Consider the following 18,576-nt stretch of genomic DNA (forward strand, 5'->3'; position numbering starts at 1 on the left):
TTTAGGCCAGGGGTGTGCAAACTAGGTCCTGGAGGGCCGGTGTCCCCCTGAGTTTAGCTCCAACTTGCTTCAACACACCTGCCAGGAAGTTTCTAGTATCTAGTTAAACTCTCCAGGACACCGGCCCTCCAGGACCATGTTTGGACATCCCTGTTTTAGGCAAAACTTTGCTATTACTCTGCTAAATAAACCTTCACACTTTGCTCTTACTGGTTGAATGTGCAATCAATAGAGATTGGCCACCAAATTTAGCCATGAAACTTCATCCAACACTTAATTGGCCAGTTTCTGTTTCATTGTCCAACTTCATTTAGATCAAAACAGTGGATCATGTGTCCGAGTCCATCGATGTTTGTTGTTTGGCGAAAACAAAAATAAATCACTATTTTATTTTAATAGGTTTCTCATCACCCCTAATGATCCACCCAGCCACCCCAGCCACTTTGACCAGTATTTTGCTGTCAGGAGTGCCAGGATACACCCAGAACACCCCTTCTCCTCCACCTGGTCTTGCACCCATAGATCCCCAGGTCAACTGCATATCAGACTGCAGTAAAGCCGTGTCTCCACTCAGCACCAAAGTGAGTAAATCTTCACTCACCATCACAAGATTATAGAATGTTATGCTAAAACTATGTCTTGAACATCTCTTACAATTAGTGTTCTTCTTCGTCTATGGTGTGTGTGTGTGTCGTGTAGCAGTCCAGCAGCATGTACAGCAGAATGTCTGCAGCATCTCTGGCAGATAAAGTTTTGACCGCAGCTCATGGAGACTCTGTGCAGGAAGCCAGTCCTCACTGTCCTTCTGAACCGCTGTCCAGCAAGTCCAGCCAAGACCAAGGTCTGCATTACACACAACTGACCCTTACATCCTCAGGACCAGACACATTCCTCTGAACTACTAAAAATTATTTACAAGGAATTATCCTCATTTATATTTATATATATATTTATATTTATATATATATATATATATATATATATATATATATATATATATTTATATATATATATATATATATATATATATATATATATATATATATATATATATATATATATATATATTTATATATATATATATATATATATATATATATATATATATTTATATATATATATATATATTTATTTATATATATATATATATATATATATATATATATATATATTTATATTTATATATATATTTATATATATATATATATATATATATATATATATATATATATATAAAAATATAAATATATATATAAAAAAAAATATATATATATATATATATATATATATATATATATATATATATATATATATATATATATATATATATATATATATATATATATATTTATAAAAATATAAATATATATATAAAAAAAAATATATATATATATATATATATATATATATATATATATATATATATATATATATATATATATATATATATATATATATATATATATATTTATATATATATATATATATATATATATAAAAATATAAATATATATATAAAAATAAAAATATATATATATATATATATATATATATATATATATATATATATATATATATATATATATATATATATATATATATATAAATAAACAAAGCTTAATGTTAAATGAAACCATTTGCCAATACGTATTATATATGATGCAAACACAATCATCCGACACAAACACATTTCAGTTCACTTGAAATAAAACAGGTGACGCAGTGGCATAATAGGTAGTGCTGTCGCCTCACAGCAAGAAGGTCGCTGGTTCGAGCCTTGGCTGGGTTAGTTGGTGTTTCTGTGTGGAGTTTGCATGTTCTCCTTGCGTTTACATCGGTTTCCTCCGGGTACTTTGGTTTCCCCCACAGTCCAAAGACGTGGTACAGGTAAATCGGGCTAAATTGTCCATAGTGTATGCATGTGTGTGAATGAGTGTGTATAGGTTTCCTAGTGATGGGTTGTGGCTGGAAGGGCATCCGCTGCGTAAAACATATGCTGGATAATTCCGCTGTGGCGACCCCAATTTAATATAGGGACTAAGCCGAAAAGAAAATGAATGAATGAAATAAAACAAATTTCGTTCACAATTTGCATTTTACACAACTTAAACTCGACAGACTTGGTATAAGGGACAAAACTACTTTATAAATGTTTACACTTTGACTATGAATGCTTCCTTAAAGGTTATCAGCCCATATAGTGTCACATTTTAAAGCTTAGAGGCCAGTCTTTACAAAAAATACCACATTTTATAAGTTTGAATATATATTCAAGACAAAAGAGTTCTGTATTTAAAAAAAAAAAGCTAGACAAAACTAGACAAAAGCACTAAACTAAACACACTAGACAAGACAAGTTTTTTCGATGAATGTGCATTTTATATTTATTTATGTTTCACAAAACATTCAAGTCATATATCACAAGAAAGCTCTATTCTCAATCATTTGGCGATGTAGGTTATTATTTTGTATGAAAATGAATAATATTAAAATATTGAATAATCATCAGAGGAAATCACACCATTCTGTAGTGTCCAATACTGACATCGCTTCACATGTGAATTCTTCAGACAGCCAAAAAACATTATGATTTTATATTGAAAATTTGGCCGAAAAAAAAACAAACAAAAAAAACAAGTTGAAATCTTTTTGGCCCACTTCTCATTCATTAAATAGACAAAAACAGACACAAAATATGGAACGAATGAAAAGACTGTTTAAAATTTCTCTGTTTTTCTGGATTTAATTTTTGTGTTGAGTAAAACTGAATGTGTGTTTTATTCTGTAAACTACTGATGATGTTCCTTCCATGAAATAAAAATGTTGCGATTTAGAACAATTTTTTTTTGCATAAAAACAAAAAAAAAAAGTGATGTGTGTTTTTATATCGATGTTCATATTGAGTTTCTAACAGCACAATGTCAATGCTTTAACTTCAAAAGATTTAAGAAATCAATATTTGGTAAAATAACTCTGAAATTTTTTAACCAATTTTTTAACACTGATAAAAAAAGGGACTAAGCTAAAGGAATATATAATATAAACAATATATAATATAAATGAAAACATATTGCAGAATATAATATAACGAATATAATACAGAATATTCGTTTTACTAAATTGACTTCAATGAACACAGAAACCCATGTAAGTTTTTTACTTTCCTTTTTTACAGCCAGTCAAGTATGATGGCCTACTCTTCAAGATTGATTCCTCCTGACTTATGTCAGAATTGAGTAATTTTATCTGGTAAATGCCAGCGAGCTTTATTTTAACTGCAGCTTATGCCACGTGAATCAACATTCATGCATGCCACTTCCCAAGGCCACATTAATAGAAAGACATATTACACTCTCCTTTATTCCGCCCTAATGCAACCAGTGACATTCACTTCTGAAATTATATCAACCATTTGATTAGCGCTTGAAACAACTTCGTGACCTTCTCTGGATTGAAAGTGTAAAATTTATTGACTTTAGTCAGTCTAATTATGAATGAACATAAACTCTGTCTCAGATGGGTATACCATTGCTTCCTGCTCTATGAACAGAGCATTTGTGGAAGGTTTTCCGTGCTCCGGCATTGTTAAATGTGCTTGATTTGGCCTAGAATACATGAAGTCGGAGTGTTTTTGCTTTCAGATGAGGCGAAGTCAATTCAATCTTGTTATTTCTTAAAAGCAGTGATGGCGTGTTAGGTTCTCTAATTGTGAGTGCTGCAGGAATACAATCTCCAGCTACTTAACTAAAACGTTCTTGAGGAAAGAATAACATCAATGAGTGTATGTGCGTTTCAGGATCAGATACATTCGTGGAGGTGGGCATGCCCCGAAGCCCTTCTCACTCTGGAAACAGCAATGAATTGAAGCAGATGTTGGCGTCCTGTAAGACGACATCAGGGAAGAGGCAAGCTCTGGAGCTGCTACAGGGCACCAAGAACTCCCTGCTACAGTATGAATACACCATCAATCAATATTCACAATTACAATTTTCATTTTGGGGTGAAATTACACCTAATAGAAGATAGCATCACTGTTTGTGTGTATAAGCTAGATACAGTTTTTTTTTTTTTTTCAGAAAACATACAGTATTTATAACGGTGCTGTTGACTTGAATTTTTCACCAGATGTTGTTATAAATCAAAGTAATCCATACATATAAAGAAAACTAAAATTAGTTTAGAATTTAAGTTATGTATTATAAAGTTCAATAACACGGGCGAAAAGTATTGAACACATGAAGGAAGGAAGGTGTAAACGCATGGAAAGACCAGACATCAGCTGAAATCTCTCAGTGTAAATATTAGCAGTTTCAAGCCGCAGTCACACTAGAGTTTGAACATGCAAAATTTTGTCTCATGGCGCTCGAAAAGGGGTGGGATTAAAAGAGTTGATTAGATGTTAAAAAAAAGAAAGCAATTGCTCCATATTTAAAATTTCTGTACAGAGGTCTAGTCAAAAATTTACTATGTTGAAGTCTTGGGGACAAAAAACAAACAAACAAACAAACCAACAAAAAATAAAAATCACACCTATACAATGTATGCAGCTTGATTCTTCATATAAGAGAAGCTCAGAAGCTGTCATTATGAGAAAGAGTATTTTATTATATTATTATATAGACCATTTTGAGGAATGTAAACAATAGCAATGTTCCTAATGTATTTCCTGTTTTACATTTTTAATTTCCATAGCTTCCGAAAATCCAACAAGGTCCACATATTGTTAAATAATGTTATGACAGCTGATTAAACGTGAAAATATAATTGAATTGCCTTTTGTTACAGTTATTATATGATAACAAGCAGGATATGTTCAAGGGCTAATGACATTACCACATTGACAAGTATTAAATATGTTTCAGTAGTTCATTCCTTTTACCTTGTGTCATTTTATGCATTACAATTTTTTTTTCTGAATTTTTTTTTTGCTTTATTTGTTTGAAGTGTCAACAGCTCATTAAGAATTTTATTTACCAGGAAAAATCCTGACATGCTCAATATTTACTTGACCCGCTATATGCGTGTGCTTGTGTAATATACTTCTGCCCCAGAATTGGCACAGTGATATGCGTTTATTACGGTTGATTTTAAGCTTAATTTTCACTGAGGCGGTGGCGCAGTGGGTAGCACGTTTGCCTTAAAGCAAGAAGGTCGCTGGTTCGAACCTCGGCTCAGTTGGCGTTTCTGTGTGGAGTTTGCATGTTCTCCCTGCCTTCGTGTGGGTTTCCTCCGGGTGCTCCGGTTTCCCCCACAGTCCAAAGACATGTGGTACAGATAAATCGGGTAAGCTAAATTGTCCGTAGTGTATGAATGTGTAAATGTGTGTGGATGTTTCCCATAGAAGGGCATCCGCTGCGTAAAAAACTTGCTGAATAATTTGGCGGTTCATTCCGCTGTGGCGACCCCAGATTAATAAAAGGGACTAAGCCGACAAGAAAATGAATGAATGAATGAATATTCACTGTGGCATTTATAGTCTTTGTTTCTGTGTATTATTTCTATATCACACAGGAACTACCCCTGTTTGATTTGGATTTATATTACATCTAAATACGTTCCAATTTAAACGTACTTTAAAGGCACATTGTTCTTTACAGCACATTATCTTACTATCTTTTTTATTTATTTCTTCATCTAGTTCAGAGTGTCTGTTGTCAGACTCCGACTCGAGTGCTTCAGAGAGTCCGGTAGCTGATAAACGTGCTCCAGGCAGTGAGAGAGCCGCTGAACGAGCCGCTCAACAGCACAACTCGGAGCGAATCCGCCTGCCTCCACAGTCCTCCTTTTCTAATATGCAGGTGACCACACTCTTAGACTTTTTATTGTATTTTTGCAGTAACTTACTGGCAGCATTGTTGCCAGCAATGTACAGCAATTACTTGTAAATATGTATTACACTAGCAGGGTCCTACCGCAATTTAATTTTACAGTAAAATTGTCACAAGGTCTCGCACCACAGACGTTTGAGACTGAGGTTATCAAAAAAACAAAACTTATTTATTTACAAAAAACACTTACTACAGAAACAGAAACATTCAACTCTGGTAGGACATGGAGATGTTGACAATGCAATACCGGACTGAACAGAACACTGGAGTATAAATAGACAAGTTACAATGAACTGAATACGAATAGGGGTGAGACACAGGTGGACACACTGACATTAACACACGGCGGGAAAACAGAACAAAGGAATCACATGATGCAAACAGAAAGCACATGGAGCACGACACATGGGGAATCACATGACAAACAAGCACATGGGACATCACATAACATAACACACCGAAGACACCAGACTGTGACAAAAATAGCCTTACCGCAACTTCTTTTTGGGGTAAAATGCACTTTACCACATTCATTTTACAGGATAAAAATTGACTGTACTTTTACTGTAATTTATTTACATTTTGCATTTTAGTATTTACAATTGAATTTAATAAATTACAAACAAGTGACGAGATTGTGTAGAATGTTATTTTTATTATTCATTGTTTAGATCAATTTTAGATGGTTTACTAAAGTAATTTTCATTCATCAATCTATTTTATTTATATTTTGTGATACAAGAAGTAATAATTTTTTTTCATTAATTTGTCTTCAACTACAGTAGCAGTACTTGATTATTTTAATTACAGTAAAATACTGAAAATTCCTAATATTTAGCACAGTAAGTTACTGTAACGGTTTTAAAAAGACCAACAATCATTATTCACATATTACTGTAGTGAACTGTAAAGAATGTGTGGTATTTTACAGGGCATTTCTGCAGTAAATTACAGTAAAATTGTGACAAAGTCTAACAGTGCAGCTCATAATGTCATTTACAAGAGTCTCAGTGTTTCCCTGAACTCCCAAAACAATTATCGAATGAACTGAGCAGTCAAAATCCTCATAGGGAACAACACAGCACAGGTCAAAAGTTTGGACCAAGTCAGATTTCTTAAAGTCTATTATGCACAGCAGGGCTGCTTCAAATGGTAAGAATTTTAATGGATTAATCGCTTTTTTATTGTAAATGTGTGAACAGTTTGTAATGAAACTTGAGATCTTCCCTGACCTTAACTCGAGATGTTTTTGCCAGGAAAATCAAAAGAGTGTGAAGTGTATGCGTACTCCCTAGATTTTCTAGTTTAATGCCATAGAAAACGAACTCGCACAATATTGAAGATGAATTAACGGGATTGGATCTGTGTTCGATCTAACATTTTGGTATCAGATTGGTTCCAAAAAAATAGTATCAGTGCATCCCTACAAATTTACCAACTATTAAATTATTAGCAAGTAGTCATTAACAGCAAATTCATCATTTGAGCTTAAAGCCTTAGTTAATGATTTGTACCCTAAAGGAGACAAAGTGTGTATTAGCAAGTCCAAGTGTGTAATTGTGTGTAATCATAATTGTGCCATTTCGGTGATCGTCGATTTGAATTCAATTGAGATTGTACGCTTTTCAAAAGAGAGCGAAGCTTCAAATGCCTATGTGTCAGCATAATGGCAGATTAAAAAACAAGACTGTCATATGCTATTGAGGGAGAGATCCTCACTAATAGGCAGGGCTTTCCCCCTGTGATTACACGTACAAAGTAAGAATGTCAAAGTGTTTCTGCATTACATAAAATTACAATTTTCTATTAGCCAGTAATTTGTAATTATTACTTTAAAAGTAACTTACCCAACACTGCTGTTTACATGGGAGACCCTTAATCAGAATATCGACTTAATCATATTAAAATCGGCGAATTGGTGTCCATGTAGACATACTCAATGTTTCTGCTTCACAAAATGGTAATGAAATGCACACTTTGTGACCATAAGGTGCCTTTCATAAATATAAAAAAGCCTTTATTTTTCCAAACTCTTGACCGGTGCTGTATGTGTCGCCTGTGTCTTGATCTTATGCCCTGCTTCTCAAGACAATACCATGTTTCTGAAACGACCGAAAGTCAGCACTCTTCTGTTCACCACAGTCCGATAAATGCTTTTGACAGAATGAGGCAATGTTTACCATTTGCCTTTCTCATTTTATAAACCAAGCTGACAGGAGAAACGAGGGACATAACTCATATATATCCATTCCAAACAGCCTTAAACATGCTTTGCTTTCTCTGTTTTTACCTCCGCAGGCATTCGACTACGAGCAAAAGAAGTTATTGGCGACCAAAGGTATGTGATCGACCAATCAAAGCACAGTTAAATCTATATACCGAGTCTCCCACCCATCTATATTGTTAAAAACAGTTCATCTGGTGGGAGGTTTGGGGGAATTGGAAACCGTTCTGTTTAGTCTAGAGCGCCAGCAATGAACAAAGCAGATCTACTGTGTCTTCAATGTCTGGCAGCGATTCGGGGTGTCATTAAAGTGCTGTTGCACATTTACGGTAAAAATACTCTGCCTCATAAAGCTTCTCCACACCTCGCGTCTGCTGTCCAGCGTTTGCACTGTAAACTATGGGCCTGAGAATGAGGAATGTACCACGCATTTCTTATTCTCAAACTGTAAACTGGTCATTTTTAATGATTTATGTTGGAACGATGCTGAAATGTGGCACACCGTTTTATTGTAAAATGCATGGTTTTGGCAGATTTAACACAAAGCTGGGGATTTCTGTGTCAGATTCTTGATCAGCTAATTGTAATCTGTGGGTTGTACATCACACAAAAATGCTAGTTAAATGTATAATAAAATAAAATAAAATATAAAATAACAATATAATAATATGATATAATAATGTAAAAATATATTAAAAAATATAATAATATAATATAAAAATATAATATAATATAATATTAAATTTATAAAAAATAATATATAATATAATAATATAATAATATTAAATTTATAAAAAATAAAATAATATAATATAATATAATATAATAAAAGATAAATATAATAAAATATAATAAAATATAATATAATATAATATAATACAATATAATATAATATATCCAAATCATTTAAAATGTTAATGTGAAAAAAAGTTTATTCATTTAATTTAGTAAACAGTTTTATATTCGGTTTTAGACAACACAATATCAGTTATCAGTAATATCATTTACTATGAGAAATTAATATTAAGTGAAATTAATATCACTGATTTTTATTCACAACTTACAACAAATAAAAATATTAATTAAAACATTTTCTAAATAAAATAACCATAATGGTGGTGTCATTTAATGATGGGATGATGTTAAAAAGGATTTTCATGAATTATTCTCCTTAATGTTTCTACATACACACAAAAATATTCTCTTTATACATTACCCCTCTGTATTTATATATTTTCATGATAATACAAATTATCATATTTTGACCCTAGACAATAAAAAGGCTTAGTCCCTAGTCTTGTGCATCATGAATATTATTGGAAAAAAAAGCTAAACAATACATTAAATGTGCTAAAACTATTTATTTTCATTTTCTTTCTATTAAGATATTTAGTAAATGTCCTACATTAAATAAATCTAAACTTAATAAATGATTGAGCGGTTTGAACTGTAGTTCTGCTAAATGACAGAACTACAAAAGCGTTATTTGTACGTTGAAAAACAATTTCTGGTCAAACCATCCTTCTGCAATCTTATTCCAAAAACAGAAATAAGGGCAGTTACACTATCTAAAATTGTGGGAGAGCATTGCTATTATGTGATTGTATTGTATTACAATATGGAGCAATTAAGTGTTGATGTTAAATCAAAGGTAATTCCCAAATACTTGAAATTGAAATATTGTAATGACAATAATTCACTATGGTTACAAATGAACTAGTCCAGGGTTTGTAAAGGAATCAGAGATTGAAATTGAATACCTTTCAAGACATTTTTTAAGACTCTTTGGATACATTAAGATCTCATCACTACAGCAGGTTTCAACTAGTAACATTGCCGACATTTTAACTTGCAGTATATTTACTAAATACTGATTGCATCCCACTATTAAATGATTAAATTCAGCTGAAGGTTAGCATACTGATACCGAGTTTAGCCCCTTCTAAATTACCATTTAAGACTTTAACACTTTAAGAGCCTTAAATTTCTCTAATTTATAAATTTTACTTACTTTAAGACCCTGCGGACACCCTGTAGTTACAAATAACTGTATAAAATGCTAAAACATGAATTGATAAAAGCATAGGATATGAATTAATAGTTCCCAGTTTTAATGTAAAATAAAATGCCATATCAGGGTGCCATATCACCCTGCAGCCCAAGACCAGATACTCACTGAAGCTAAGCAGGGCTGAGCCTGGTCAGTACCTGGATGGGAGACCACTAGGGAAAACTAGATTGCAGTTGGAAGTGGTGTTAGTGAGGCCAGCAGGGGGCACTAAACCTGTGGATGAGACGTTAGACCGAGATCCTGACTATCTGTGGTCATTAAAAATCCCATGGCACTTCTCGTGAAAGAGCAGGGGTGTAACCCCTGTTTCCTGGCAAAAGTCCCTCTATCGGCCCTTACGATTATGGCCACCCAATCTTCCCCATCCACTGAATTGGCTCTATCACTGTCTTTCCACTCCACCAATAGCTGGTGAGCGCAATGGCGCCGTTGTCCTGTGGGTGCCGTCGAATCATCCAAGTGGATGCTGCACACTGGTGGTGGTGTGGAGATTGTGAAACGTTTTCAGTGTATGGCCATACACAATAAATGCGCTACATAAAAATACACATTACATTACAAAATTGTAGAGCCAGAGAAGAGAGTCCAGAGCTGTTTATGGGGCCTTCTTGATGAAAAAGGCATGTTCTGCCATCTAAACAAATGCATATGATAATTTGCCTTTCTATATTAATTAGTGATATGTACTCATAAGAGCTTAATTTGGACAACTTTCAAGTCAATATTCTCAATATTTTGTTTGATTTGAACCCTTGGGTTCCTGATTTTCAATTAATTAACACGATACAATAAGATGTATTAGTTAATGTTGGCTAGGCATTTACTAATACAAACAAACAATGAACAGTACATTACAGTGTTTGTTCATGTCAGTTAAAATTAGTTAATGAAAATACAATTGTTTGTTAGTTTATAGTGCATTAACTAATGTTAACAAGCATGAATTTGAATATGGTAATAATGCATTAGTAAATGTTGATTATGATTAATAAATGCTGCACAATTATTGTTCATAATTAGGTCATGTTAGTAAATACATTAACTAATGAAATCTTATTGTAGAGTGTGACCAATAATTGCATCTAATATAGCCCAATCCTAAAAACTATACGTAAATTAAAGAATAGATTTTTAGCTTTGAGGTGATGTATGAATTTAATTTAATTAATTTTTCTGAAAATCTACATGACTTATGACTGATTTTGTATTCAGTGCTCACATATTACTATACAGTATATATGATTGTTGAATTATTTATATTTTAAATACTTTGATTTTCAATATAGATTTTAAATTCTCACGTTATTCAGATGTATGATTCAAAATAAAGTGACAGCACAGGCAGTGACCTGCACTTGACATCTTTTAGGTTGTTTATATGCACAGTGTTCCGTGTTTGTCTGCACAGCCATGTTAAAGAAGCCAGTGGTGACAGAGGTCCGAACCCCGACTAACACATGGAGCGGTCTGGGCTTCTCAAAGTCTATGCCTGCAGAAACCATTAAGGAGCTGCGCAGGGCCAACCACGTGTCTTATAAACCCACCATGTCAACTACATACGAGGTAAACTCAACAGATGAGCAGATCACATGACTCTCCTGAATTGATGACTGTAGCTCATTCAGTGCATTAGGTGTGTACAGTATATGTTGCTCTCACTGATGTTGATTACTTTTAGAAATGCCTATATGAGTATTACTCTACCCAGGCCCACAAAAAAAAAAAAAAACATGCTTTGCAAAAACCCAGAAATGTACCTGTATTAGCTGTAGTTTTCAGCTATACTGGGCACAAGAGGCAGAACAACACAATTCTTTTCACTTTTTTTTTAGACAGATCAATCAATAGTCATTTCAGTCCATAACAATAAATAAATAAATACATAAATAAATAAATAAATAAATAAATAAATATGAATAACATTAATAATAATTATAAAGCATTACTAATATGATTATGATGAGTATTATTATTTATATGTTTCAATTATTATTATTATTATTATTATTATTATTATTATTATTATTATTAATAATAATAATAATAATAATAATAATAATAATAATAATTATTATTATTATTATTATTATTATTATTATATTTATAAAACATTGTATAATAACAACAAAATTCATTCATAATTCATCCATCAAAATTCATATTATTCACAAAACATTATATTATGATGATGATTCATAACAACAATAATAATAACGAATATTAATAATAAATATAATACAATTAATGATGATAATAACAATGATATTATTCATAAAACATTGCTGTTATTATTATTATTATTATTATTATTATTATTATTATTATTATTATTATTATTATTAATAATAATACTACTACTACTACTAATAATAATAATAATAATGATAATAATAATAATAATAATAATAATAAGCATCATAATCTTAATGTTAATAATTAAGCATGATATTAATAATAAAAATTCTAAAACTTAATAATATTCATAAAACATCATTATTGTTGTTGTTGTTAATAATAATAATAATTATTATTATTATTATTAATCACAAGAATATTATCCATAAAACATTTATTATTGTTGTTGTTAATAATAATAATAATAATAATAATAATAATAATTATTATTATTATTATTATTATTATAATATATATATATATATATATATATATATATATTTTTTTTTTTTTATTAATATTAATACAATTAAAGAAATAACAAAATTAATATTTATAAATTAGTATTATTTTATGATAAAATATGATTACTATTATATTATTAATAAAAGTTAATAATAAAAACAATAACAATAATAATAGTCATAAAATATTATTGTTCTTGATATTGTCATCTGATTACATAGTTTTCATAGCACAATATAATATAGTAGAAAAACAATATCAGTTTTTAATATAAATCATACAGCACAGTGTGGAATGTACAAGTACAGTATGATGAATAATATGGTTGTGTTTTCTTAGGGGTCTCCTCTCGCACTGTCCCGCTCCAGCAGTAGAGAGGGGGTGGCGAGCGGCAGTGATTCGGATAACTGGAGGGAAAGGAATGGGAGCGGGCTCCCAACACACAGCGACTTTCCCTCCCCTATCAGCCCCAAAAGAAAGCAGAACAAAACAGGTGAGCTCTTGCGCCATTAAGACTGATCGGTTTGTTTTTACATTTGCTTTCTAATAACGCAAGACATATATACTTTAATTACATGTGATTAAATACAAATATTAAATATGAGTATGTTAGTGATTTAAGGAGATTTGAAATATTTCAAAAGCTCCCTTTATTTAAGTGTACCATTTGGTATACTGAAATACACAGATCATTTATGTGTTGTGTATGTTGGATTAGAGCACTACCTAAGCAGCAGCAACTACATGGACTGCATCTCATCGGTGACGGGAACGAATGGCTGCAACCTCAACACGTCTTTCAAAGGATCTGATCTGCCGGAGCTCTTCAGTAAACTCGGCCTGGGGAAATATACTGACGTCTTCCAGCAGCAGGAGGTACAGACAGCCGATGGGATCTACTCTATTACTGATGCTGTTTGATATGAGAGAGCAAAATGAGTTTTAGATTATTTCTGTCACCGGGAGCTTGCTTTAATGTCTCATGCATTTCAACTCTCAGGCTGTTTAAGCTTCATGACTGCAGAAAACATGTCAAAAAGCACTTCGTAAATGTTTATTTTGCATGTGTATATATCATATGTACAGCAAGGAAAACAAGTACATAACATGTCATGTTTTTTTCCTGGGAATAATATTTCTAAAGGAGCTGTTGACATGAAATTGTTCCATATTTTGGTAAAAATCCAAACAATCCAAACATAAAACAAAACAAAATAAATCTAAAACGAGTTCTGTGTAATAACAATGAAATGGCACAAGGAGAAACTACTGAACTACTGAAATGTATTTAATACTTTGTGTAAAAGGCTTATTTGGTGATGGCAGCTTAAATAAATCTCTCATATGGAGAACAAAGTCACATGAATTTCTCAGGTGTGAGCTTTTCACAAACTACAACAGAGTGTAAAAAATCTAGATGGTTCTGTATGTCTCGCAAGATAAATTATCTGCCAGTGGGCTAAGTAAAATAAACTTATTTTCACTTTAAAATGTAGATTTAAACTAAAACAAGTCAAAAATTCGAAGAAAGAAAAACATATTTCACCTCCAAACATCATCATTTTTGTAGCCAGATGTTTAAAACTATTGAAAATGCCTTAAACGCATGCAAATTCTTCACTCTATTATGGTTAAACTTAGCAGTGTCTACAAATTCTGTAGGAGTTCTGTGGCTCCTGGTCAACTGTGATTAAGACTCAACATTTTATATCCTACTATTGCGGATATCAATGCTGAAACGATATATTGTGCAGCCCTAATCTGCATACATTTATGCTGTATTTCATTACAACCATGCAATGATTCTGAATGACCAATTCTAATTTTACAATCTATGACTTTAATTAAAAGGAATGCTCCAGGTAGAAGCCCAGAAATGGCTTTATTTTCTGTGCAGAGCCGCAAGTGTCAGTTTGACAGCTCTGTCTTACTTGTGCATTCACTGTGAAACTGGCCTGAGGTTACAATGACGCAACTTCCAGCACACAACTGAAACCCTCAGAATAGCCAATAGATAGTTCTGCGAATCACAGCATTCACAATATTCCGAGTGCTGCATTTCTAGACGCCAGTGATAATATTGTGGGCTCCGACATTTGGTTCTGGCTTTTATCTAGAAAATGTTTCTTCACACTGAAAGAAATAAAGCAGCGGCGTAGTGGTCAGTGCACATACAGCTGAAGTCAGAAAAAGATTAACACATTTCTTAACATAATAGTTTTAATAAGTCATTAATAACTGATTATTTTTATCTTGTCTTTCTTTGTATGCCATGATGACAGCACATAATATTTTACTAGATATTATTCAAGACGCTAGTATTCAGCTTTAAGTGCTATTTAACCCTGTGTGCTGTTGGGGATGTTTTCACGCACTGTGGGATGATTTTAAGTTTAATTTGGCCATACATTTTTCTGTTTCAGCAAGCAGAATTATTTTTGTTGACAAATCTTACAATATTTTGACCCATTTTATTTAAAAGCTTTGAAAAAAAAAAGTGATACACTCATGGCAAATTTACTACCCTTATGTTATGTAAGGGATGAAAACATCCACTGAATTAAACTGCTGTAAAAATGCATTAGAATTATTTTTTACATTTCTTTTTTTTTCATAAATCATAGTTGTTTAGAAAATTACATGATTTTAACTCTTTAATTGCCAAATTCATAAATGATGTCACTGATGTGGTGGAAAAAAACACAAATTACTTATTTACAATATAAAAAGTAGATGTGGATGGGATTTTTTAAACTTTTATCACAGTCTTGCACATGTGAAAAATTGGTAACAACACTGCCTTTGATGCAGTTTTTGTGCAGCATACAATTTTTTTCTTATTTACTGTTGGTGGCTGCTTTTGCCCCATTATTATAACCACATTTTTTTATTACAAAACCATGACACCATACAGTATAATCATGCATTTTTGATTGCTGGTGGTTTTCCCTGTTGGGAAGAGCTATAATTTATAAATTTCACTGTTGGTCATTGGTTGGGCACCATTAACCCTTTAGATGAGCCTGTGCAAAAAAACTAAAACAGCATAATTTTTATTTTTATTTTTAATTCAGTTATATGGAATATTACAGCAAATTGAAGTTTGAGTGACCTTTGTGCACTTACCTTGATGCATCTGAAAATATCAAAATGCGCATCTCAGCTCTCAGAACTACATGGAGTAAACAAAAATAAAGACTGTATTTATGTACCGTCTGCCTTTTGATGTTGAGACATAGTTTTGATCAGGACAGAGGTTGATTAACAAATTTATGCAAGAAAATAAAATAGAAAAAAAATTAATCTGATGCATTTTTACAGCAGTTCAATTTAGTGAATGTTTTTATCCCTAACATAAAAGTTAGTAAATTTGAACAGTGCACAAGGGTTAAAGCAGGAATGTCATACACAATTCCTGGAGGGCCGCAGCCCTGCACAGTTTAGTTCCAACACTGCTCCAACACACTTAAGCTGCAGTCACACTGGGCTTTTCCTCCCATAAACTTCCATTCAAAGGCACGCGAATGTGTTAGACCTGGAAACGCAGTCAAATTTTGCAGGTTGCTGCGGTGCAAAGTTCAAGCTAGGTGAACTCTGACCTGCGAAATCGCATCACTTGACTGTGTGAGACCAATCGAGGACAAAACATGACATCTCTGGACAGAAATGTAAAACATGGAGCAATCGCTCGCTTTTTTAATGCCTAACAATCTTATTTATTCCCGCCCCTTTTCGCAGTGCCGCACGACAGAATTTCACATTATCAAACTTTAGTGTGACCACAGCTTTACCTGTAGATTTCCAACAAGCCTGAAGGACCCAATTAGTTTGATCAGGTGTGTTTAATTAGGGTTGGAACTAAACTGCGCAGGGCTGCGGCCCCCCAGAAATCGAGTCTGACATCCCTTGGTTAAAGGCTTAACTAGGTTGATCAGGCAACTTAGGTTAATTAAGCAAATCCTTGTATAATGATGGTTTGTTCTGTAGACTATTGAAAAAAAATCTTGCTTAAGGAAACTAATAATATATATTTTTATATAAATTAAAAAGTGCTTTTATTTTAACTGAAATAAAACAAATAAAGGCTTTTTCCCGGAAGAAAACATTTGTGAAATACTATGATAAATGCCTTGCTCTGTTTAATGTCATTTGGTAAATATTTGAAAAAGAAAAAAAAAAAAAATTCACGGGATGGCTAAACAATCGACTGTACACTAGATCTGACTCTAACACTTGTGGTCGTACATTTCTACCTTCTCTAAAAAAAAAATCCAAACTAAAAACACAATTTCTGTTTGTCAGATTGACCTTCAGACGTTCCTCACGCTGACTGATCAGGACCTGAAAGAGCTCGGCATCACTACATTCGGAGCACGCAGGAAAATGCTGTTGGCCATCTCAGGTCAGTTTCCTCCCATACAAGCAAAATAAGGCTGTCACAATATTAATATCATCAGTAATGTTTCACAATTCTCAGTATGTTCCCTCCACAAATATTTTAGAATAAATTAATAGACGTTTTTAAAAAATCCTATTTTAGAAACATTAATCCAGTCAAAAAAAATGGTGCTAAACAAATAAAAATGATTTATTATTACACTATACTCTTTACACTGATACCAAAAAGTTCAATCGACTGTTTAAGCGTTACACATTGCTCTTATGCCAAAGATATCATCAAACAGAGTCACTATACTCATTACCACCTGTGTAATAGCAGACACACGGCTATTGTTACATTTCTTTAAGAAAGGTAAACATCAACCAACAAAGCAATTGACTGTAATAACAGATGGACAACATGCCATGCAAGACCTTCCCTTCTAATAGCTTGGAGTAATTTGGACAGCTGCATGGTTTTGGGATTACGATTATGATTTATGGAGGTGTCAGAAACGCAATTAGATTTGGCTTTCCACTTACATAACCGGCCAGGGTTGACCGACTGTCCGCATCCCGAGCGTGACGCCGAGTGGAAGTGACAAGTTGGCCATTAAACATCTAGAACATCTGTGACATATTTTGGACCACCCACTGCTCGATAACCATAATGAGTTCCTGCAGTCTGGCAAGGATATGTGCTAAAAAACGAAAACATTGTTCCTGTTTTATCAGCCCCCGTGGTTGGAGTATAAAGCACAATGCCTGAGGTTGAGGTAACCCATTCATTGTTGTTAAATTATGGTGCGACGGGAAGACAAAATGTGGAAGTACAAGGAGGAGGAATGACCACAGATCTGTGTTTATTTCTTTAACTGACCTCACACACCGAAACGCAATCGTGCTGTATTCTTGGCTGATGCAAGTTGGTCCCAGTGAGAGAAATGTCCTCTTTCGCTTTTGTCCACTACAGTTAAAAAAGGCAGCATTGGCATCGTCAAGTGCACCAAGGAAAATGAGATCCATCATTTATGTACTGTATACACTCACCAGCCACTTTATTAGGTACACCTGTCCAACTGCTCGTTAACGCAAATCTCTAATCAGCCAATCACATGGCAGCAACCCAATACATTTAGACATGTAGACATGGCCAAGACAATCTGCTTCAGATCAAACTGAGCATCAGAATAGGGAAGAAAGGTGATTAAAGTGACTTTGTGTGGCATGGTTGTTGGTGCCAGACGGTCTGGCATCAACTGGGATTCTCATGCACAACCCTCTTTACAGAGAATGGTCTGAAAGAGAGAAAACATCCAGTTTTGTGGGCGCAGAGGTCAGAGGAAAATGGCAAGACTGGTTCGAGCTGATAGAAAGGCAACAGTAACTCAAATAACCAACTGAGGTATGCAGAAGAGCATCTCTGAACGCAC

General features: G+C 33.1%; 1 protein-coding gene across 5 annotated transcripts in view; it reads right to left on the reverse strand.

Moving 5' to 3' along the window:
* The window catches only part of si:ch73-51i5.2, a 278,670-nt gene that overhangs the window by 106,588 nt on the left and 153,506 nt on the right, over positions 1-18,576 (reverse strand). For 2 of the 5 annotated variants that reach the window (XR_012387827.1, XR_012387824.1), the window contains 2 exons: positions 13,490-13,676; positions 13,009-13,223 (listed from right to left, as the gene is read on the reverse strand). The exons of 2 other annotated variants lie outside the window; for them this stretch is intronic. The gene's annotated coding sequence lies outside the window, so the exon portion shown is untranslated. Of the gene's footprint in view, positions 1-2,363; positions 3,946-13,008; positions 13,224-13,489; positions 13,677-18,576 lie in introns of those variants that run through there. One more of the 5 variants, XR_012387826.1, reaches the window with a different exon arrangement.

This window comes from Danio rerio, chromosome 12 (assembly GCF_049306965.1).
Source record: "Danio rerio strain Tuebingen ecotype United States chromosome 12, GRCz12tu, whole genome shotgun sequence".
NCBI lineage: Eukaryota > Metazoa > Chordata > Actinopteri > Cypriniformes > Danionidae > Danio > Danio rerio.